The sequence below is a fragment of the Triticum aestivum genome, chromosome 5D (genome assembly GCF_018294505.1).
Source record: "Triticum aestivum cultivar Chinese Spring chromosome 5D, IWGSC CS RefSeq v2.1, whole genome shotgun sequence".
Classification (NCBI taxonomy): Eukaryota; Viridiplantae; Streptophyta; class Magnoliopsida; order Poales; family Poaceae; genus Triticum; species Triticum aestivum.
The window spans coordinates 559,287,739-559,311,547 of record NC_057808.1 but is presented as its reverse complement, the minus strand read 5'-3'; the positions used below and the strand labels follow the sequence as shown (position 1 = coordinate 559,311,547).

Genomic DNA, 23,809 nt, shown 5'->3' with positions numbered 1-23,809 from the left:
TATTTCTTCAAGATTTGTTAGGGTTTATGCCCTGCTCAGGAAGACGACACGGCAATGGCTGCCTGAAGATGAAATAAGATTCTCCCCGTCTAGGCCCCGTTCGTGTGGTGCTCCTAGCATTGTTGATGGGCGTGTGGAAGTGTATCCCGGCAGATATGTATTTGATGGATTTGCTCGAATCTGGTCGTAGTTCGTCTATGTTCATGTGTCTTCAGATTGGATCCTTTTTTATCTATGCTACTCTTCATCGGTGGTGGTTGCGGTTCTACTGCGCTGGTCCTATGAGGCCTTAACACGACGATTTCCCGACTGTCTACTACAACAAGTTTTGTGCGGCTCCGGCAAGGGAGGGGCGATGACAGCGATGCGCTTTCAGCTCGCTTCAGTGTTTGTAGTCGTCGCTAGGTGGTCTTTAGATCTGGATATCATTTTAATAATTATTGTTGTTCATTGTACTGCCATGATTAAAAATGAATAGATCATAAGTTTTCTAAAAAAGGCACTAAACCGTCAAATTCTCAATGAAGTATTCTATATTTAGGTGAATTGATACTTGTTTTAGGGGGGAATAATAAATACTAGTGAATGGGGCGCCACAGGGTGGCGCCGCTTAAGAGTAAGCTGTGCGCATATTTTCATTTAAAAAAAGCACAGAGTCCTCGTCTCCGTCTAAAAAACATCTCAGAAAAAATCATTAGCTTCATCTAAAAATAAGTAAAAACGAAAAAAAATATTGCCATCGTAGCCTACCAACGAGTGTCATTTTGCAAAACCCTCCATTAAAAAGTACTACTAGAAGTCCTCACCTCCGTCTAAAAAGAAAAAAATACATTTAAAAAAATAATCCACATCTTTATCTAAATTTTTTTTAAAAATTTCTCGCTGCGGCCAACTAGCTTGCGCCACGTGGCATAGCTGGTTGGCCGCCCTTCACGCGTAGCTTAATGGGTTTAATTCCAAAAGTTTTCTCACATTTTTTTATTCCCCGCAAAAGAAAAGAAAAAGGAAAAAACGGGTGGCAGACAGATCTGGTCGACTCGGGGCTAGGGAAGAACCGGCCGCGGCGGCGGACCTGGGCTAAGCAGAGAGGTGGGCGACAGCGGAGGCTGGCGGTGAACTGGGCGGCCTCCGGTCTGGGTTGTCGACTCGGGGCGGCAGCGGAATGGGTGCGGATGCGGAAGGAGGTTGCGGAGGTGCCCAGGCCGACGCGCGCCACCCCAGCTTTCTCTCTCTCAACGCGCTCTCTCTTTCTCTCTCATGTGGTTTTAACTCAATCAGATCAGTGAGGGATTAATTCGTCAGTGGTAGCAGCAATTTGAGTGCTTTCAGCTTTGGGGCTTTCCTGCTTCTTATATCTTGCCCTAGGAAAAAAAATGATCTGAGAGCTAGCATATTTATCGGGGATAAAATTCAGTCAGTCTTTAAGCAGTGATGTCTTTCGGTGTTTATGTTCGTTATTAATACAAATATTGGGTTTGTTTTTGATTATTACAGTTTCAGGCTTTCAGCTCATGAGGGAAGAGATCGAACTATTTTTCGTCGCATTCTGCTACCGGTGTTTGCAGAGAGCTTTCTAGAATTTCAACGGACTGCTTCATGTTGTGCATCGAAAAAGAAATCAATTGGTTCGGGAATTAGCCAGAATTCACAATTATGTTTCTGCTTTAAGCATGATAGTGAAGGTGGCACATCACACTGTCACGATATATTCGTCAAGCACGGCAAGTGGCAGTTAGTTTACACTTCACACCAGCCAGTGTTATGTTGATCTGATCGACACACATGCAGTGTCTCTGGACTGAAAAAGGAATGATGCCCAGTCCATGATGTTATGCTTTTGAAAAGTGAGGCCGGTGAGTCTTGCAACTTTGGTTCCATTGGCTTTTCTCCATGGGGGCAAACTTGAAAGATAGTCAGAAACACACCACCTCCTTTCCAAAATGGACCAGGCCAAGCAAAGCAAAATAAGGACAGGGATGTGGGCAGGAAGAAGCTGCCACGAAGCTTCCTTCCCTCTTCAATCCAATCCTATAACATCAATCCTCTCTATATGTGTCTGGTCAGCACTCTTGCAATTTACAAACACGGCAATATTGTCCTCAGAGAGAGCAATAGCTTCGCTGGGGAGCAGCTATGAGCGGTCTGGGGGGTGTGATTGCTGGTGCCGTGGGGAAACAAATCGTCAGCAAGCTTGGTGAATATGCTGCGTCGGAGATCACTCTGCAGTGGAGGTACAGGGAGGACGTGTTAGACTTGCAGGAGAAGATGAAAGATCTGGAGGCCGTGTTGCTTGATGCCGACGACAAGTCGCGTCAAGTAGGAGAAGGTGGAAGAGTATTTCAGCGGTGGCTTACAAAATTTAAGCGTGTTGCCTATGATGTCGAGGATGTGCTTGATGAGTTGGATGCTAACGAGCTCATCAAGAAGAGCCAATCCAAGGTATTCATTCAGATATTTATTCTTCTTTATCTAATCTAAAAACATATTGATTCTTTGATTATCGTGTTTGGAGAAATTGTCTTTGTGTATCAGATTATGCCATAGCCCATCTTTATCCTTTCTTTTGTAACTAATGTGCAGCCTTCCTCTCCATCCGTGCGATGGATGAGACATGAGAGTCTATAACTAATCTGATAAAAGATGTGCTTGGAGACTGAAATTGACTTCAATTTTTATTTTTGCAGGTCAATTTATGGTTTTCCAGAAACAATCAACTCCTGCAGCGAATAATCATGCCCCACAAGATGAAGAACGTGATGAAGAAAATAGACGAAATTGAAAAGGATGGGAGAACGAAGCTCAACCTTGTGCATCAAGAAGCACGGGGAGAAGAAAGCAAAAACAATGAAACTTTTGCAGCCAACTATGGTGATGGCACGAAAACTGGAATGGTGGGGAGGGATATTGAGAAGGAGAAGATAATCAGCCTGCTACTGACAAGTGAAGCTAATGAGGATATCTCCATCATTCCAGTTGTTGGCCTTGGTGGCATAGGTAAGACAACATTGGTTGAATCAGTGTTTGCAGACAAGAGGGTCAGTATCTTTGACGTCTCAATCTGGTTTAATGTGTCCAAGCAGTTTGATTTGAACAAAATTGGGAGTGCAATCCTGAAAAGAATAATGAATAACACTGTCAACCTTGACAACTGCGATTTGCAGTTTTATCTGAAAAAAGAACTTGCTACTAGAAGATACTTAATTGTTCTGGATGATCTCTGGGAGGAAGATGGAAATAAACTTGAAAAGTTGAAGCAGATGTTACAGCATGGCTGCAAGGGTAGCCGTATTATAGTAACTACCCGAAACCTACGAGTAGTGCAACAATTGCGCACTGGTTTCCTTGCAAATGAGAGGAAAATTGTCCCAGTTCATGAGTCTGACATAATAAATTTGGGTGCTTTAGAACCTGGTGACTGTTGGGAATTAATGAAGCAAAGGGCATTTGGGCCTGATGATGATCACAGTGTCTTGGAAGAAATTGGAAAAACAGATTGCGGGGAAGTGTGGGGGCTTACCACTCGTGGCAAATGCTCTTGGGCATGTAATGTCAGAGCAAAGGACCGTGGGGGCATGGGAAGATATAAGAGACACCAAGGTCGATCTGGGTTTGAAAGAAGTACATCAGAAAGAAACATTAGAGAGGCTATTGCTGAGCTATACCTACATGAAACTAGAATTCAAAATGTGTTTCACGTACTTGGCAGCCTTCCCCAAGGGCTTTGTCATGGACATCAATCGCTTAATCCAGCAATGGAATGCACTTGGATACATTAATTCAAGGCACGATGGTCAAAGGTGCATCAATTACCTTCTGGGGATGTCCTTTCTTCAGACTCCGGTGTCTGCTTTGGTTAGTACCTGTAGACAGCATTTCTCTTCCTCTTGTATGGCTGGTTTAGTTTTAATATTCTATTTTTTTACTTTATAGCTAAGAACACACTTTCATGGATCTACTCTATTATGTTTCTAGATTAGGCCCTACACTTTCATTTTTAATTTATATTAATGGTTTAATATATCTATTTCTGAATTTAAATTTATTTTGTTCAGTTTTGCACTTTATTGGATCTGTTGTTTTGACTATGTTGGGTTTATATATTCCTTTTGGTTTGAGATTCTTTCTTGTCCTTCCATTCCTAGTTCCATTGTCTAGATTATGTGGCACAAAGTTAAATTCTAAATTTTAATAAATTTATTCATCATCTATGACTCAATCTATGGCATAAAGACAATTTATAAAATCCATGTTTTACAGTGAAAAAATCATGTGTACAAAATTGATCTAAGGCTCCACATATTTTGGGGGAGCTGCAATTTTACCTGATCTTAGTTTCTTCTCTTAACTCCATTTTAATATTTCCTATAGTCGGGTATTACATCTCTCTTTGCAATACTATACTGATAGTAGTTACCTTTGCAGGTTACTCCGAGTCCGTTGCATTTCAATGCTCCCTCAGAACTCGTCATGCATGATTTGGTGCATGATCTTGCATCAATAATTGTTACTGATGAATTCATTGATCTAGATGTGTCGGGGTAAATGGCCACGGGTAGCCTAACCGACTACCCCTGGCTCTTCAGAAAATTTATCAGGCCTTTGGGCCTTCAAGCACTCCAAGCATTTGGGCCGCCTTCCCCGGCCGGCTACCTCTAAAAGCCGACTCCCGGAAGGCGACCCAGCCTCACCGACTCCAAGAAGCCGGCCAAGAAGGATGCCGACTCCTAGAAGCCGGCCAAGACCACAACCACTCCTACATAACGGCGACCTGACGGGGCATGGCCACAGTGCGGCCCACGACCCCCGAAGCCCGAGGCGGGCATGGCTACAGGAGGCCGTACGGGAGGGATGTCCCCCGTGCGGCCCGGCACTGTAGCCACGCCAGCTACGACGTCATCCACGACCCGCTCCCGTACGGCCCAAGGACTGTGGGCCCCTTCAGCCAGAGAGAGGCGAGAAGGCGGCCCGACTTTTTCTAGTCGGCCAGGAGCATAGCCGGCCTCCAGAAGCCGGCGACTCCCTTCCTCGAAGCAGGAGCCCCATTAAGGAGACAAGACGAGGTGAGGCTACAGTGATAGCCCCCGAAGTGCGAGCGGAAGACCACCCGCTCGCCGTCCCGCGGCGCCGGCCTGATCTCCTTCTCCGGCGCGAGGCGGACCTCCACTTTGTCCGCGCTGGGCAGACGCCGGGTGTCGCGGAGGAAGTCGATGTGGTCGTTGTGGACGATGGAGCCATCCCAATCCCCGCCAAGCTGCTCTACGTGGGGAGGCATAGCGGAAGCTAGCACGGCGGCGGAGGAGCGTGCGGAGGAAGAGCGCGGCGGCGAAGCGCTGTCGCAAGAACGAGCAAGGCGAGAAGACGAAGGGAGTAGGAGGAGCGTGCGAGGGTCTGCCGCCCTCCACCTCCCCCTACTTATAGCCTTACGCGGCCGAAGAGGCCGGACGTGGGGGAGGAGACGTGGGATTAACCGCGCCCACTCCCCCCACGTCTCGCGTTTATTACGCATAAGTGCGAGCCGAAACTGCCGCACGGAACGTGCGGGCGGTTTCGGAATACAAAGGATCCACGCCTGGGCCGGGGCGCGGACATGGCGGGCCCCCCTCCCTGCGGCAACGTCCCGTCGCGCGCGTGGGCTGGCAGGCTTTCCGGCCACGTGGCACGCCAATGGCTCGAGGCCGGCCCGCGACCCAATGCACGAGCCTGTGGGTTCCCGCCCCTCGACTCCAGGAGAATTCGACTAAGGCGGCGCGCCTGATCGAGGCCGGCTCCCAGCTGCCGGCTCGTCACGATAGGAAGCTGATCGAGCTTCTTGAACCCCACTCCTCCTCAAAGCTCAACCAGCTTCGGGGACTACTGTCGGGGTAAATGGCCACGGGTAGCCTAACCGACTACCCCTGGCTCTTCAGAAAATTTATCAGGCCTTTGGGCCTTCAAGCACTCCAAGCATTTGGGCCGCCTTCCCCGGCCGGCTACCTCTAAAAGCCGACTCCCGGAAGGCGACCCAGCCTCACCGACTCCAAGAAGCCGGCCAAGAAGGATGCCGACTCCTAGAAGCCGGCCAAGACCACAACCACTCCTACATAACGGCGACCTGACGGGGCATGGCCACAGTGCGGCCCACGACCCCCGAAGCCCGAGGCGGGCATGGCTACAGGAGGCCGTACGGGAGGGATGTCCCCCGTGCGGCCCGGCACTGTAGCCACGCCAGCTACGACGTCATCCACGACCCGCTCCCGTACGGCCCAAGGACTGTGGGCCCCTTCAGCCAGAGAGAGGCGAGAAGGCGGCCCGACTTTTTCTAGTCGGCCAGGAGCATAGCCGGCCTCCAGAAGCCAGCGACTCCCTTCCTCGAAGCAGGAGCCCCATTAAGGAGACAAGACGAGGTGAGGCTACAGTGATAGCCCCCGACGCGGATCACTGTAGCCACGCTTACCTCGACAAAGCCCTCATCATCAGAGGCGCGGCTACAGTAAGCAGCCGCCGACAAGACCCCAGGCAGTGGGGCCGGCCTGTCGGCCAAGTAGCCGGCAGCCGGCGGGACCCAGCAGCTGGCGGAGAAGCCGGCGAGCGTAGACACTGACGGCTGGGACCAGATCCCAGCCGGATTACCATTGTACCCCTGGGGGGTAGGCCTATATAAACCCCCCGGAGCACCCATGCAAGGGGTTGGCACCTTTGCATGTTTGGCCTCCAAGCATAGCATACACACACACACATAGATAGAGAGAAGCAAGAGCTAGCCTTGTTCTTCTTTTCCCTCGACCCCAACAGCTCTAGGAGCGATTGTAGCTACCCTTGGTCGATCTAGTGATCATGCGGAGACCCCGCAGAGCAGGACTAGGGGCATTATCTCCTCGGAGAGCCCCGAACCTGGGTAAGATTCGCCGGCGTGCATGTCTTCGCCTCATCCCGTTTCCAGGCACCGGCGACGTTTTATTGGCTCCCACAATGATAAGCCATCCCTTGGCATATGTCGCACCAACCACCCGACAAGATGCTACCAAAAGCACCACTTGGAACGCAGCTCGTTACTGCCGACATGCACAGTTAACCAACATCAAGAATGATCTTGAGGTTCTGAAATATATTCCAGGCAAGCTTAGATCCCTCCACTTTAGGGATTTGGGGGGACTGCAACTCCCGAAAAAGGCTTTTTCTCGGTCCAAGTACATACGTGTCTTGGACCTAAGTGGACATTCAGCTAAAGGCCAATCTGCTCTAAGTAGCGTGGTGCTACCATCTTCCATTAATCAATTGAAGCTAATTAGGTATCTTGATGCAACAGGCTTGACAATAACATCACTTCCTAAATATTTTCATGCACTTCAAAACATGGAAACTCTTATTCTGTCCAATTCCAAGCTTGAAACCTTGCCTGACCATGTTTGTCGCCTCAGGAAACTTTGCTATTTGGATCTATCTGGTAGTAGTAGCCTCAGTAAGCTAACTGCATCACTAGGGGAGCTCTCTCAACTCTCTTTCCTCAATCTATCCGGGTGTTGTATACTCCAAGAGTTGCCTGAATCAATCTATGAGCTTGCATGCTTACACCACCTAGACATGTCACATTGTTGTGCTCTTCAAAGGATGCCTGATAAATTTGGTAGCCTTCCTAAACTCTCATTGTTAAACTTGTCAGGTTGCTCAAAGCTCACCAAACTACCTGACAATGTAAGCTTTCCGTGTTTAGAGTATCTGAACCTATCAAGTTGCCATGAGCTAGAAAACCTGCCAATTGATTTCAGCCACCTTCAGAAACTTGAGTTCATGAACCTGTCTGGTTGCTACAAGGTTTCAATGCTGCCAGGATCATTTTGCCAACTTAATCATTTGAAATACCTAGATCTTTCAGATTGCCATAACCTCGAACAACTCCCTGAATGTTTTGGTCACCTCATCGAGCTTGAATATTTGAACCTAACAAGCTGTCCTAAACTCCGACAATTGCCAGAGTCACTATGCATGTTGCTTAAGCTGAGGTGTCTCTATTTGTCATATTGTTTGAGGCTCAAGGAGCTCCCCTCCTCATTTGGCGACCTAAAGCTTCAAATACTGCACATGAATGGCCTTATACTTATGGATGACTGCCCTTATAACATTGGTGACATGACTAGTCTTACCGAGTTTGTAATTGATTATGCAACTTTTGATTTTCTTGAAAAGATTGAAGCCATTCGAAAGCGTCTAAATTTTGTGGGCACGGTAGGGCATTATGTACATGAGATAGAGAGTAGAGGATGCAGCAGTATAGTAGATCTTGTTGGACTAACTTGTTCAGAGCTGATAATTAAAGACCTTCAGAATGTCAGGCGTCCAGAAGATGCAGACAGAGTCAAACTGCGTGATAAATCAAATATTAGAGTACTGAAGCTTCACTTTGGAAATGAAGGAGGTAAATCTGTGCTGGACAGTCTCGTACCTCCTCGGACTCTTGATAACTTTTGGCTATGTGGGTATACGAGCAAGGAATTCCCTAATTGGATGCTTCACATCTCATCCTACATCCCTTTTCTCAGTGAACTGACTCTGAATGGTTTGGAAGCATGTGATTTTCTTCCTCCATTAGGGGCACTACCAAATTTAACAAGGTTGTTTCTGCTGAACATTCCCAACATTAGGAAAATTGGTAAGGAATTCTATGGAGAGAGCGGACCTTGTATGAAACTAAGAGTACTGCTATTGGCGTCGATGGAGAATTTGGTGGAATGGTGGACAACGGAGTCATGTAAAGAAAACGAAGAGTTTCTAATACCTAATTTGCATCATTTGAATGCAACAGACTGCCCAAAGTTGAAGTTCCTACCATATCCCCCAAGAAGTAAGAAGTGGTTTTTGAGCAACAGCGAGCCAGTTTTGCCAGAGCGAGGATTTGGAAAGCTCTCATCTTCCATTCATCCTTCTGAGATGGCTCTAAAGAGCTGTCGTTACTCTCAAGACAAGTGGGATAGACTTCAACACTTTCCTACCCTTGAGATATTTCAGGTAAAATCTATCACTGGCTTGAAGACTTTGCCAAAGGTCATACAATGCTTCACCTCTCTCACTGAACTAAATTTGGTATTGTTGAATGAGCTGGACACACTCCCGGTATGGTTGGGCCACCTCGGTTATTTAGAAGAAATTGGAATCGGTGGTTGCCCCAACCTGACATCTTTGCCTGAAAGCATGAAGAACCTCACCGCTCTTAAAAAACTAAAGTTGATAGGGTGCAAAGGCCTGAAGATATTACCAGGATCGTTGGGACAGTTGACTTCTCTAGAAGGAATTGAAATCAGCGATTGCCCCAACCTGTCATCTTTGCCTGAAAGCCTGAAGAACCTCACCGCTCTAAGAAAATTGACGTTGACAGAGTGCAAAGGCCTGGAAACATTACCGGGATCCTTGGGACAAATGACTTCTCTAGAAGAAATTTCAATTGGCGACTGCCGCAACCTGACATATTTTCCTGAAAGCATGAAGAACCTCATCGCTCTTAAAAAGCTGAGGTTGAAAATGTGCAAAGGCCTGGGGACATTACCGGGATGGTTGGGACAGTTGACTTCTCTAGAAGAAATTTTAATCAGCATTTGCCCCAACCTGACATGTTTGCCTGAAAGCATACGGAATCTCTCTGCTTTGAAGCTACTCAGAATTGTTGAATGTCCAGGTCTGATTGCGAGCTGCCAAGGGGAGGATGCCCACAAGATTTGTCACATTCCAACTGTCGAATACAGTTGATTTGTTGTACAAAATTGCTGGTCTCATGCAGAGCTCGAGGTCATCGTCACCAACGAAATTTGCACAAAATTTGTCATCTGTGCTCCTGGTGGTTACATGCATGGTGCTCTACTCCGTACTCCATACTTGTGTTGGAGGTTGTCCTGTTGGTCCCAGGAGCTGCAGAGGAGGTAAGCGGCCTGGATGGATTATAACATGCATTTGCGCTTTTATGTTTGTCTTTATATACAGTTTTTCAAGGGCAGAAACATATATAGTTATTTTCTTGTAAGGTGCATCCTTGGCTGTAGCTAACCTTGTCAACATTTAGAAATTGAACTTGCATTGAAGAATTAATTAAAGGGGCTTGCCCTTCATGGTTGGTTGTACAACAGACTTGAAATGACTGAATACAACTTCCCATTAGTTCTCTTCTCTGTTTCAACCAATTACCTTGAAAGTGTTCCTTTGCTAACAAAAAAAATCTCTTCGAGCGGGCAATTTTCATTGTGCCATAACATCCAGCCGACATTCACCTGACTTGGTCAATCATGTGTGCGGGCTTACATCACTGTTCTGCACTTGCTGAATTCTGCACAAGAATTAATTTCACAATAAAATGAGGAAGAGAGCTCAAGGAAGCAGTCCAAGGAGCAGTTTCAAGGAGTATATTTCAATGGTGGAAGAGCTCTGAAGTACCTGCCTAATGTTGTTCTCCTCTGCTAGTGCTTGTCAACAATTACTGTTGTGTCCCCCCAAAATAATTACTGTTATGGAACTTGAATGTCTGCTCTGCTTTACTGCTCTGTTTTGTCTGCTCTGCTATGCTCTTGCTTCTTTCTCAGGGCGTGGGGCTGTCCTGTCCTGTGTTTGCGCGCGTGCGCACCTTCCACTCGGACAGGCCAAGCGAGGCACTGTGCTCATTCTCGTAACTGCTTCGTACGCAGCACACAATTCGAATGCCATTAATTTGTGCGAACTTCGAATATCTGCCTAGTTTTTGTATTGACCTTCAATAAAAATACAAATGCTTGTGAAATTCACATGTTGTACCATTTTAGTTTTACCGACCCAGGATGATGTGTGGCTGGCTAGCTACCTTGCCTGGAAATATTGTCATACTGAAAAAGGTCTGGTGCTACTACCTCTTGCGCTTCAAGACTAGAAGCAGAAAGAGGGTGGCCTCAATTGCTACTTGCTACATTCATTGCGGCTGATTGTCTCTGTTGTTTACCTTTGGTGATTAAGAACTGTTTGCATTGGGATTCAACGGATTGTATTTTTGTTGGAAAACTTGTATTTTGTGTCGGTTTTACATTCCTGTAATGTCTATTTGAATTCTGAATTATTATTATTTCTGCTGAATATTTCCTGATGATGGAAATGTAATGCTGATTCTCGCTTGCTTGCTTATTTGCTGCTTGGTACCTGTGTGTTTCTTAGCAAGTTGAATTGCTTTCGTTTATTCTGATTTATATGTATGTAAAATGATGCTGGGAATGATCAGGTTTACATGTCCTGAAAGCATGATTGCTGCTGCATCATACTGTATATGGAACTGAAGATGAATTACCATTTGGTTGGACGAAAGCTGCAGATGGCGAGTAACTGGTGGTGCTGCTGTGGAACTCGTTTTTCTGAACTGCAACGGCCATCCCCAAACCACCACCAATAATCTTGGGACCTCCTCGTCAGCGCCGACGTGCTTTTTTTGTATGGGCCGCGCCGACGTGCTGCTATAGCGCACAGGGGGGCGCCGCCTGGCCACGGCCCAGCAGCTCGCCCGTTCGCTGGTTCGTCGCTCACTGTTGGCTGTTGTTTTTTGTGCTTGATTTTTTTCTTCTGCTACAGGTCCTTGTCCCAGGGAAAAAATAGGTTGGCTTTTTTGTGAATTTTAAAACATTCGGTGAAATCAAAAAATGTTCATGAACTTTAAAAATTGTTCATGAACTCGAAATATGTTACTATTGAATACGGAAAATGTTCATGAATTAAGAAAATATTCGTAAATTTTAATAAATGTGCATGAATTGAGAAAATGTTCCTGAATTTTAAAAATATCACCAATTTTTCAAATATTCGTCAATTCGAACAAATATTCACGGATAAAAAAATGCACAAATTTACAAATGCTTGTGAATTTGAAATTTAACATTTTTGAAAAAAACATCATGAATTTTCAAAAAATAAATATAGTCAAGATTAAAATCGATTAAAGAATAGCAGAAAAATAAAGCATCCTGGTTCGCTGGCTCGGCTCCTGACAGCACCCTTAATATCACATGTTTAACATCCTCGATAAGATGCAGAATTTACGAAAGCCACCAAGAATCCACACAAACAACATCAACAGAATGTCTTATGTATATATCAGTATTTTTTTTTGTGAAAATTTATATCAGTAATTCAGATCGTGGTTAATAGAAAAAGGCTAACGTCTTATATTGTTGGACGGAGGGAGTACTAGGGTACTCCTGACATGATACTGTTCTTAATTAATTCACTTTAAGACACGCATGTAGCACGAGTTGCCTCCTGATGCATGCACATGCCGGCTATCGATCGTTTAGGTGAGCCCAACAAATGCTTCCAAATAACTACTGAGCACGTTCCACCCAGTTGTTTCCTGTCTCTTTCCGGCCGGCCGGCCGGCTCCATAGCAAACATACACAGGTGTAAGAGATACTCCATTTGTCCTGTAATATACTGCCTCAGTTCTTAGATATAAGTCTTTTTAAATATTTTACTGCGGACTACATATGTAACAAAATGAGTGATCGACATTTTAAAATGTGTCTATATATGTTCATATGTAGTTCTTATTGAAATCTTTAAAAAAAACTTACGTTTAGGAATGGAGGAAATAAAAGCGTTTTTTACAGTAATATAGTGTCAAGAAAAATACACATGAGCTCCTGGGTGCTCCACACCCCTATACGAATATTAATCATAAAAAATTCAAACAAATCTGAAATTTGGGGATATCAAACTTGGGTTCTCAATCTACTCCCGCGTGAAATTTCATGAAAAAATACCAGGAAACGTATCCGTGGCGAAGGAAATAATGTTGGAACAAAAAGCCATCCAAACAGTTTTTTTTCTATACATAGAAATTTTTTGTCTTTTTTGCCACGAATATGTTTCCTGGTATTTTTTCTCGAAATTTCACACAAAAGTAAATCAGGACCCCAAGTTTGATATCCCAAAATCTCAGATTTTTTCCCAGATTTCTCGGTATTTTTTTTGAATTTAATGTTCGTATTGGTGTGTGGAGCACCCGGGTGCTACAAATCCGCAGGAGCTCCTAGGTGCTCCACACCCCTATACGAATATTAATCGTAAAAAATACCAAAAAAATATAAAAATCTGAAATTTGGGGATATCAAACCTGGATTCTCAATCTACTTCCACGTGAAATTTCGTGTAAAATAACAGGAAACATATCCGTGGCAAAGGAAATACTGTCCGAACAAAAATCCATCAAACAGTTTTTTTTTCTATACATACTAGTTTTTGTCTTTTTTGCCACGAATACATTTCCTAGTATTTTTTCATGAAATTTCAACACAGAAGTAGATCGGGAATCCAAATTTGGTATCCCAAAATCTCAGATTTTTTTCCAAATTTCTCAGTATTTTGAATTTAATGTTCGTGTAGGGGAGTGGAGCACCCGAGCACATGGGCGCTACACCCCCTATATGAACATTAAGTTCAAACAAATACAGAGAAATTTGAAAAACAAAGGATCTTAGGATATCAAACTTGGGTGCCCAATCTACTTCCGTGTGAAATTTCATGAAAAAACACCAGGAAATGTATTAATGGCAAAAAAGACAAAAAAATCCTATGTATAGAAAAAATTATTTGGATGGTTTTTTGTTGGGACAATATCTCCTTCACCACGGATATGTTTCCTGGTATTTGTTCACGAATCTTCACACGGCTGTAGATTGGGAACCCAGATTTGATATCCCTAAATTTCAGTTTTTTTATTTTTTTGGTATCTTTTATATTTAATATTCGTATTGGAGTGTGGAGCACCCCAAGAGTTCCTGTGTATTTTCCGATGGGCACGGTAAGCTAGTCACTGCAAGGTTTTGACGTTTTGTTGACTTACCTAATCACCATGGGTCCATAATAATATTCTAGTTGGCATGCCTGCTCAGCAAGCAAACCGAGACACGGTGTTAAGTGAATAAATTAAGAACAACTTACCACAGACTTTGATCTTACTCCCACCGTCCCATAATATAAAAGCATTTTTGGGAAAATACATAGGAGCTCCTGAGTGCTCCACTCCCCTATATGAATATTAAACATAAAAAATACCAAAAACATTCAAAAAAAAATCTGAAATTTGGGGATATCAAACATGGGTTCTCAATCTACTTCGTGTTAAATTTCGTGAAAAATACGAGGAAACGTATCTATGGCAAAGGAAATACTATCTGAACAAAAATCCATCCAGACAATTTTTTTCTACACATAGGATTTTTTTCTTTTTTCCCAGGAATACATTTCTTGGCATTTTTCACGAAAATTCCACACGAGTTGATCGGGTAGGCGGGTGCTCCACACCCGTATACGAACATTAAAGTAAAAAAAATACCAAGTTTGAAAAAAAATCTGAGATTTTGGGTTATCAAACCTGGGTACCCGATCTACTCCCGTGTAAAACTTCGTGAAAAAATACCAGGAAACGTATTCATGGCAAAAAAGATAAAAAAATTCTATGTATAAAAAAATCTATTTGGATGGATTTTTGTTCGGATAGTATTTTCTTTGCCGCGGATACGTTTCCTAGTCTTTTTCACGAAATTTAACAGGAGAGTAGATTGAGAACCCATATTTGATATCCCCAAATTTCAGAGTTTTTTGAATTTTTTTGGTATTTTTTACGTTCAATTTTCATATAGGGTGTGGAGCACTCAGGAGCTCCAGTGTATTTTCTCAAAAATACTTTTATATTATGGGATGGAGGGAGTAAGATCAAAGTCTGTGGTAAGTTGTTCTTAATTTATTCGCTTAACACCGTGTCTCAGTTTGCTTTCTGAGCAGACATGCCAACTAGAATATCATTATGGACCCATCATGATTACTGATTAGGTAGGTCAACAAAACGTCAAACCTCGCAGTGACTAGCTTACTGTACCATCTATCGTGAAGTAAGTACAGTTGAAAATTTGAGCAATTTTTCATAAAGTGTAATACAGAAAAAACAACTCCCTTCGACTGGAATCACTTGTCACAAAAATGAGTGTTTGACAAAAAACTACCAGTTTAGGGGTTTGCGTCCCACAGAACTACCACTTTTTAAAAGTGGCCGAAAACTACCAAAAAAATGAAAAAACGTGACTAAAAACTACCAGGTTGATTGAATGGTGGTTTTGACCGTTTTAACAACGATTCTGACGTGAGTGGCCCACTTGACAGGCGGGCGGCCTGCCTAACGGCTAACGGCGCGCGCGCGAGGCCGTTAGAGCCGCTCGTCGGTCGCACCTGGTCGGGACCAGGTCATAACGTGGCCGACCGGGCTGCTCGTCCCCACCAGCTCTCTCACTCTCCCCGAGCTCCTCCCTAGCCCTAGCCGTCGCCAGCCATGGCGGCTGTGGATGCAAACTCCGGCGGCGATTCAGGCATACCTCCGGGCGGCAGCACGGCGTAGCAGCCTTCTCAGTCCGAATCTAATCCTTCCGCTGGCGGCGTGCAGCAGAGGTTGGATTGGTCGGCGCCAGCGCGACCACCGTCGACGACAAGAAGCAGAGCTCAAGGTCGGCGGAAGCTTCCTCGTTCTGCGGGCGGCGGCAGGTACGGCATAGTTTTTTGCATGGTTGTGAGATTCAGAGATTCAGTAAATTAGGCTAGTTTTTTGCATGGTTAGATTCAGTTATGGTGACCTTGGAAATTGTTAGTATTGTGCATACTTTGTTGTGTAAGAAACTGAAAAAAGCAGTTTGACAGAAACTCAATATTTTGCCTAGTGAGGTTCAGTTATCCTGTTTTCAGTTAATAAAGGTATTTCATTTTATAATTTTCAGAATTGATGACCCAAAGTGGTCAATTTGGTTCCATTTCAATGCCAGAGAATCTGTGGTTCGAAATTTATACCAGTCAGACATATCATATTTGACAATGCTTTCTCTTATTGGGAGTGAGGGCTTTGTGGCTGATGATTATATGTACTATGTATTTGATGAGGAGAAAGGATTAGAAGGTTTAGATAAAATATGCTGTGAAGATGATGTGCAGCAGATGTTGGCACACTCTCATAATGAAAAGTTTCTGAACATAAGAGTAGTGGGAGCTCTTGAGGAATGTAATGCAGATGAAATCATGAAACAGAGATAGTTATTTTGCTGAACATTGCATTAACACTCAACAAAGTTGCACTAAGGTGGTGGATATAAGCATGGACAGAAAGGAAGAGCTGAAGAAAAGCATGGTGCAGAGAGAGGCTGACCTTAACCATTTTGAAGGTGACACTGATGTGTCTGAATTTGTTTCTGATGATGAAGCTGCAAATTCAGGTTCAGATGGGAACAATGTGGATTTTCAGTCAGAGTATTCCTCTTAAGATGAAGCTGCAAAACAAGATACAGCAGTGGTATTGAAACTGAAGGTAGTGAGAAAACCTGGTCCAACTAGTAGATCCCACCATGAGGTTGAGAAAATGGAGAAAGCAGATTGGTTCCCTGAAGCAGATGAAAAATGTTTCCCTGGTGATTATGGCATCAGTGATGAAGAAGATGAGCCTGAAGGATCCTATAAACTACCAAGTGGTAGGAAGAGAAGGAATAAGAAGTTGAAAGACAGGATATGGTATGATCACAAACTTCAAGGACCAGTAGAACAGTTCTGTAAGGGCTTGTGCTTCACCACTATGTATGAGTTCAGAGATGCACTGAGGGATTTTCACATTAGGACTTTAAGAAATTTTCAATACCACAGAAATGCCCCAGATAGGATTATTGTTTGGTGCTCAGAGAGAGCTGCCCAGGGATGTGATTTTTATATATGTGCCTCTAAGTTAGCTCATGAAAAAACATTCTGCATCAAGAAGTGTGATATGTTGCACACTTGTGGAGCATGTGCAGAGTCCACAAAGGTTACTACTAAGTGGATGTCAAGGTCAGTAGAGGCAGCATTGAGAGAAGACATTAGATCTCCTGTGGATGCATTAATTAAGAAGAACAAGACTAAGTTTGCAGTGGATGTATCAAGAAGTGTGGCATATAGGGCAAGGAGGAAGGCTGTTGATGTAGTTCAAGGTGACCACAAGCAGCAGTACTTGAGGCTCAGGGATTATCTTCAAGCAGTTCTTGACACAAACCCAGGTAGCAGGTGTATAGTAACAACATTTGAAGATCCAGAGAACCCAGCACCTACTCCTAGATTCAAGTATATGTTCTATTGTTTAGCAGCTTCAAAGGAAGGTTTCCTTAATGGTTGCAGACCATTTATAGGTCTTGATGGATGCTTCATCAAGTTAACCACTGGACAGCAAATTCTTGCAGCCACAGGAAGGGATGGAAACAACAATATTTATCCTATAGCTTTTGGTGTGGTTGACAAGGAAGATGGTGAAAGTTGGAATTGGTTTTAACTCAATTGAGATGTTGCATTGGCAGTGGCAACAAATTTGGAACATACACTATCATGTCTGACAGGCAAAAGGTTGGGAAGAATTCCATTGAGCAATTTATGTTATTACTTTTTTTAATTATTTCATTTTTTTTCAATTGTATTAATAATTTGTGAATGTGCAGGGCTTGCTTAAGGCAATAAATGAGGTATTCCCTGATTCACCTCAAAGGTATTGTCTTAGGCACATATATGCAAATTTTCAATCTGCTGGATTTAGAGGCCAGGAACTAAAGAAGTGTATTGACAAGGCTAGCTACTCCTACACTAAACATGGGCATGAACTAGGCATGGCAGAGCTGAAAGCACAGTCCGAGGATGCTTGGAAATGGCTCAAAAAATTGAGGTCTCTACTTGGGCTAGGTTTGCTATGGATCATACTTGCAAAACAGATTTAGTTGTGAACAATCTAAGTGAAGTCTTCAACAAGATGATACTGGATGTTAGGGCCAAACCAATAAGGACAATGTTTGAAGGGATTAGGACCAAGCAAATGATCAAGAGGCAACAAACTAGGGAGAAGTTACAGATTAGCAGGTGGACAATCACACCAACCTACTCAGAGATTCTAGAAGAGAACAAGCAGTATGCCAAGTATTGTCAGGCTGACAGAGCTGGTCCAACAATTTGGCAAGTTACTAGCAAAGAAAAACAGTATTGTGTGGACATGGAAGGGTATACATGTGACTGCAAGAGATGGAACATGACTGGTGTACCTTGCAGTCATGGCATATATGTACTGACAAAGCAAAAGCTGCATCCTGAGGACTATGTCAATGACCTTTTCAAGAAGCCACTTTATTTGGAGACATACAAAGAAATTATATACCCTGTTCCTGGTCCAGATTTCTGGCCTCACACAAACACTCCAGACATTGAACCTCTTGTGTTCAAAGAAAAGGCAGGCAGAAAACAAACTGCAAGGAGGAAAGGAGAGTTTGAAGTTCCTGCCCCAAGAGACACCAGTAGGATGGGAACAATTACATGTGGAAATTGTGGGTTGGAAGGACACAAGTATACAAGTTGCAATAAGACTCTTAGGCCTAAACTGCAAATGAGGAAAAACAAACACCAGGTAATTATCAAGCATCAGAGCAATGTGTCCTTTTACATAGTCTAATCTAAGTTAAGTTGGACCTTTAATGTAGGAAAACAGGGCAGTCTATGCACCTGCTCCATCTGCTCCAGTACAAAATCCAAGAGCACCAGCCCCTAGTGCAAGAGCACCAGCTCCTGCTGCATCAGCACCACATGCAAGAGCACCAGCTCCTGCTGCATCTGCACCAGCTCCTACTACAACAGCTAAAAGGGGTAGGCCTGCAGGTGGAGGGAGAGGCAAGGGATTCAGTGCACCAAGATCTGTTGCTGCAACTTCAGATGTTTTGGCTGGTAACAAAAGGAAGAGGTTTGCAAGCAGCAGATTGAGGGGTTATTTGTATGCCAGTGGTAACTGACACTATAAAAAGGTAGAACTTATCTCTTTGAACCTGTTTGAATTAGTTTAGAACCTGTTTCACTTTGTTTTGAACATGTTTGTACTTTTCTGCATGAGTATGTCTGAATTTGTGTGAACCTGACCGAACCTGACTGTACTTCTATCAAATTTGTGGTGTAATGTGGGCCTGATGGTGGGCTTCCGTGTTGGACCTAACTAACCCACCAAGCCTGCCACACTGTCTACATAAGAGAGGCCACCAGAAACCACTGGATCCCTGCGCCTCATTCCCCTTGACCAAACCTAGCCGCCATTGATGGATCCACAGTTAGGAGAGGTAGTTGATGAACAAGACGAGGTTGCTAGGGCTGAAAGGAGGGCCAACCGTCGAGCACAGGCACAGGAGCGACGCCAGATGATTGCTGCCATGATTATGGCGGAACGCAACCAGAATGACGTGAAGCAGTTCAAGGAGGTGTTCCCAGAAGGAACCAACATCACAGATGAACTAATCATCTGGTGGGCCAGAGACAGGGCATCTTTCCATCGATTCCAAGCAACAAGGAAGAGATGGACTCAGATCCTGGCTGCAGCAGAAGGAAGACAAGATTGGGATTAGTTCAACGCGGTAGTTTCTGACTAAATTGTGGTGTTTCTGAATCTGCTTGTCTTGTGCTCAATATTGCCCTGAATCTTGTTCTTAGTCTTGCTTTGAATCTTGTCTTGTTCTGAACTTTCTGAACTTTATGATTGCAGTGAAGGATGCAGTTCAGGAGATGCACCAACCGTGATGAAGACGATGCAATGTGGCTGCCTGAATCTATGTTAAAGACTATGCTTATTTTCTGAACTATCTATGTTTGGATTGTTGGAAAATCTATGATAAAGACTATGCTTATTTTCTAAGAAATGTATCCATGGCACAATATTTTTAAGCCTAAACTTATGCCTGAATCCATCTATCTGCATTTATATGAATGTTTCTATACTTGGGCTTTGCTGAAATGTGATTTTTTGGTCACTCTAATTTTTGAAATACTTTGCCATCAACTACTCCACTATTTGAGCACACAAGTTCCAAGTTGCTGGGTTTCAACAAAGACTTTAATTGCAACAGAACTACCACCATTTCTCATCACTCAATCTACCACTTCCCCACAGTCACACTCCACCGCACTTCCTCCACTCCAACATTTAAGTAGCCCAACAACTCACTCTATCTCTGCTCACTCTACCTCTCTCTCGAAAACCTCACTCCACCTACATCCATGGCTGGTTCTTCCTCTACGCCAGACCCATGGCTGAACCCCTTCCCCACCGACAAGGGCTGGGTTGCCATGCTTTTTGGGTCGGCTCGCGGTGACGAAGACCTCTTCCTCGACTACATGAAGATTGCCATGAGATACAGCAGCGCACAAGGGCTCGTGGATGCATCAGAAGAGGTGAGGAAGAAGGCGACGACTAAGGAGAAGCAGCGCATGGACCAGCGCTATGCAACCCCAGGTAAGGGTATCATGCCCATCGACATTTTGCTGTGGGCAATGAAGGAGGCGGACTCCGGCGATGCTGGGCAGAGGGAACGGTGGGCAGCCCACCGCTATATCCCTCCAGCACAAGCTACAACTCCAACTACTATGGGCAACGACGACGAGGACCTACAGATCATCGCCCCACCAGCACTGCTGGCTCGCCGACGTCCTCCTCCCATCATCGTCATCGATGGAGACGAAGAGGAGGTGCCAGAGCTGCCACCTACCACTCAAGTCAAGCAAGAGGTGCGACGGTCAGGTCGCATAGCAGGGCAGGGGCCTAACAATCTGAAACTGTAAGTTTCAGATTCAGTTACAACAGTTATCGCCAGATCTATGTGAGATTCAGTTCTGTCAGTTTAAGTGTCTTTGAACAATTTCAGTGTCCATGTCCTATCTATGTAAGACTAAATGCTATCTATGGGAGACTAGATGTCTTCCAAACTTCTCTGAATTTGTCTGAACCTGTGATGAAGCAATTTATGAAGTAAACAGATCTCAGCAAGAACTTATGATACAACACACACAAATAAACTACATCAGACTTAGATAATTTAGTTCTTAACTTAACTTAGCACCAGTTCTCAGCATCAGGATAATATTTGGGCAGTACAGATCAGGGCAAACACCACCCCCACACCAACCAAAATGATCTGAACCCATTACAGTTCTTAGGTAGTTCAAAGGTAGTTCATAGGTAGATCAGGGCATATTTGCATCAGACTGATCATTCCTAGGCCAATTATATATATAGGCCTCATATATACTTACCATCCAGAGCTGCCACTTCACTCCTCCATCACAACTTCCTTTATCTTGTCCAGCTTTTCCTTGCACCCATGACCAACCTTAAGGAGCTCAGCAATGACATACTCCAGCTTCTTCTTCTCTTCTTTAAGGAGATCTTTCTCCACCTGTAGCTCCTTCATGGCCTTCCTTGTGTTTTGGATTATATCAGCTTGACTCTGAAGGATGCACCTTTGTTCTTTCTTGATCTTAAGCTTCTCCATTTGAAGCTCAATCTTTGCCTGCTCCTCAAGTTGCTTCTTCTTCTCCTTCAGTTCATTGATTGCCTGGCTTGTGCAATCCATGTCATGAGATTTGATTCCATCCTGAAAATCAAACAACTTGGACACATCATCCACCAGCTGGCTATACTGATTGGCCAGAGAATCAAGCTCCTTCTGCAGTTTTTCAACCTCTATCCCATGAGCCTCATTATCCTGGGCTCTACCAAGGTTCTGCTCATGATACATATCCCAGAGCTTGCTTAAGCACCTTTGCAGAATTACAGGCCAGGGGGCATCTACCCACTCCAGAACACCACAGTTCACACCATCCTGAAAATCAATTTAAATTTACAGTGAACAAGCAAATTCAGAATAACAAATCATAAACAATAATGATATAAGCTACACTAGCTAGTTAGTTCTATACTAAAAATACAATACATCAATATGTTTCATATGTTTCCAGTGCTCTTTACTACAAGTACAGTATTCAGACATACCAATGTTTCCAGACTTAAGGAAAATTCAGAAAAACAGCAACTAAACAGTCTGTTTCCACTACATAGCAGAAATTCAAGCTAATCAAATCCACACCAACTTGGTCCATTACCTCAGTAGCACATCCTATGAATCTCCTGCCAGTGTCAGTGCCTTCAAATGCCACAAACTTGCCCGCCCTCTGCCTGTGCAGGATGCACCTTCTGTCAGATTCAGTCACAAGCTCACAGAAACTAGGGTCTATCACAGTGTCAGGAGTTTGCTGCAAATGCAAAAGCATATCTATATCAAGAACAACTCACATATATCAACTTAAATAGAAAAATCTCAAATATCTTCAAACCCTAACCCTAACCCTAGAACAGAACAGACAGGAGAGGGAGAGGATAGACTGAGCTGACTTACAAAGTACTCCATCTGCATGCTGCTGAACTCGCTCATGTACTCGTCATCGTCGTCCGACGTCTCGTTGCTGTTCGGCCACGACGGCATGGTCGCGGCGTCGCCGGAGCGCGAGAAGAAGAAACAGAAGCAGAGGAGAGCAGAGAGGAGTGGAGTGAGCTCGGGGAGAGTGAGAGAGCTGGTGGGGACGAGCGGCCCGGTCGGCCAGGTTATGACCTGGTCCCGACCAGGTGCGACCGACGAGCGGCTCTAACGGCCCCGCGCACGCCGTTAGCCATTAGGCGGGCCGCCCGCCTGGCAAGTGGGCCACTCACGTCAGAATCGCTGTTAAAACGGTCAAAACCACCATTCAGTCAACCTGGTAGTTTTTAGTCAGGTTTTTATGTTTTTTTGATAGTTTTCGGCCACTTTTAAAAAAGTGGTAGTTCTGTGGGACGCGAACCCCTAAACTGATAGTTTTTTTGTCAAACACTCCCTAGCGACATAAGATCCAATAAGGCCAAGCAGTTCCAGGGTCACGCAGACCTGCAACGCGCTGTAATACTTGATTTCCTGGGTGCTGAATACCTTACTCAAAATAAGGATGGGGAAGATAGCCAGAGACACAACAAAGGTGGAGGTGTTGCCAAAGAAGAACACCAGGTATCTTTTGTCCGGCATATGGTCGCCGTTGAAGTACTGCTGGCAAAAGTCGCCGTTCAGTCCAGCTTGATACGTCACACTCGCCGTCAGAGCCCCGAGCAGAAGGAGATGCATTTGAGATCTCTTCAGAATCTGATAGGCATCGCCACTGCCTTGCCCGAGCACTATGTTTTGGTGCTGGCGATTTATCTGCTCCACCTTCAGCTGGTAGTACTTCTTTTTCTCCGAGCGAAGCAATTTCGGGCACTTTTGCGGTGTTTCTTGCATACAGCTGAGCACAATCTCCACAAGCTTTGAAGAGAATACAAGGATTTGAGTAGCAATGTAAAGTATCAATGCGATGATGCAGGCAGAGAATATGTAGATGGAGGTCCACACGCGGAGATAGGTTCTGCCATACAGAGCAAGCAGGCTCAGGGTCATGGCGACCCGCAGTGCGTACCACTTGATTCGCTGCAGGTTGCTGCTGATTAGGTTCGCCGGGAGGAGATGGAGGAGAATGACCACCAGCGACGCGACAAAGGCGATGGCACTGCAATAAAAGAACACCACGTATCTCCGGGGATGCGTGACGTCGAACGGGCTGCCAGTGAACCAGCGGCGGTTGTCGAGCCAGAGCTTGCCCGGCGGCCCCAGCACCGCCGAGCAGGAGAAGCTTGCCGTGAGGGTGCCCAGGAGCAGCACGACTTGCTGCCGCCGCGGGTTCATGACGGGTGGAACGGCCCGCGCCCGGGCTCCCCTCTCGCGGTCGACGACATACGTCGTCGTCGCCATCACTTCCGCGCTTAGCTCTTCTGGTGATTTAAGAACCCATGTTCCGGGTTCCCGGCGTCGCTGTCGGGTGCCGGTTTCACGCTAATCTCCCAAAAGACATCGGGCGGTAAGCTTTTTGTCTCCACTGGGAACGGGGGAAAGTGCCTAGACTTTTCTTGTGCAGTTGTGCACTTGTCTCCGGC

The 23,809-nt window shown here is 44.8% G+C and overlaps 1 pseudogene; it reads left to right on the top strand.

Moving 5' to 3' along the window:
- The first annotated feature begins 1,543 nt into the window (after positions 1-1,543).
- Positions 1,544-10,630, top strand: LOC123123876 (putative disease resistance protein RGA3; annotated as a pseudogene).
- The last annotated feature ends 13,179 nt before the right edge of the window (positions 10,631-23,809 follow it).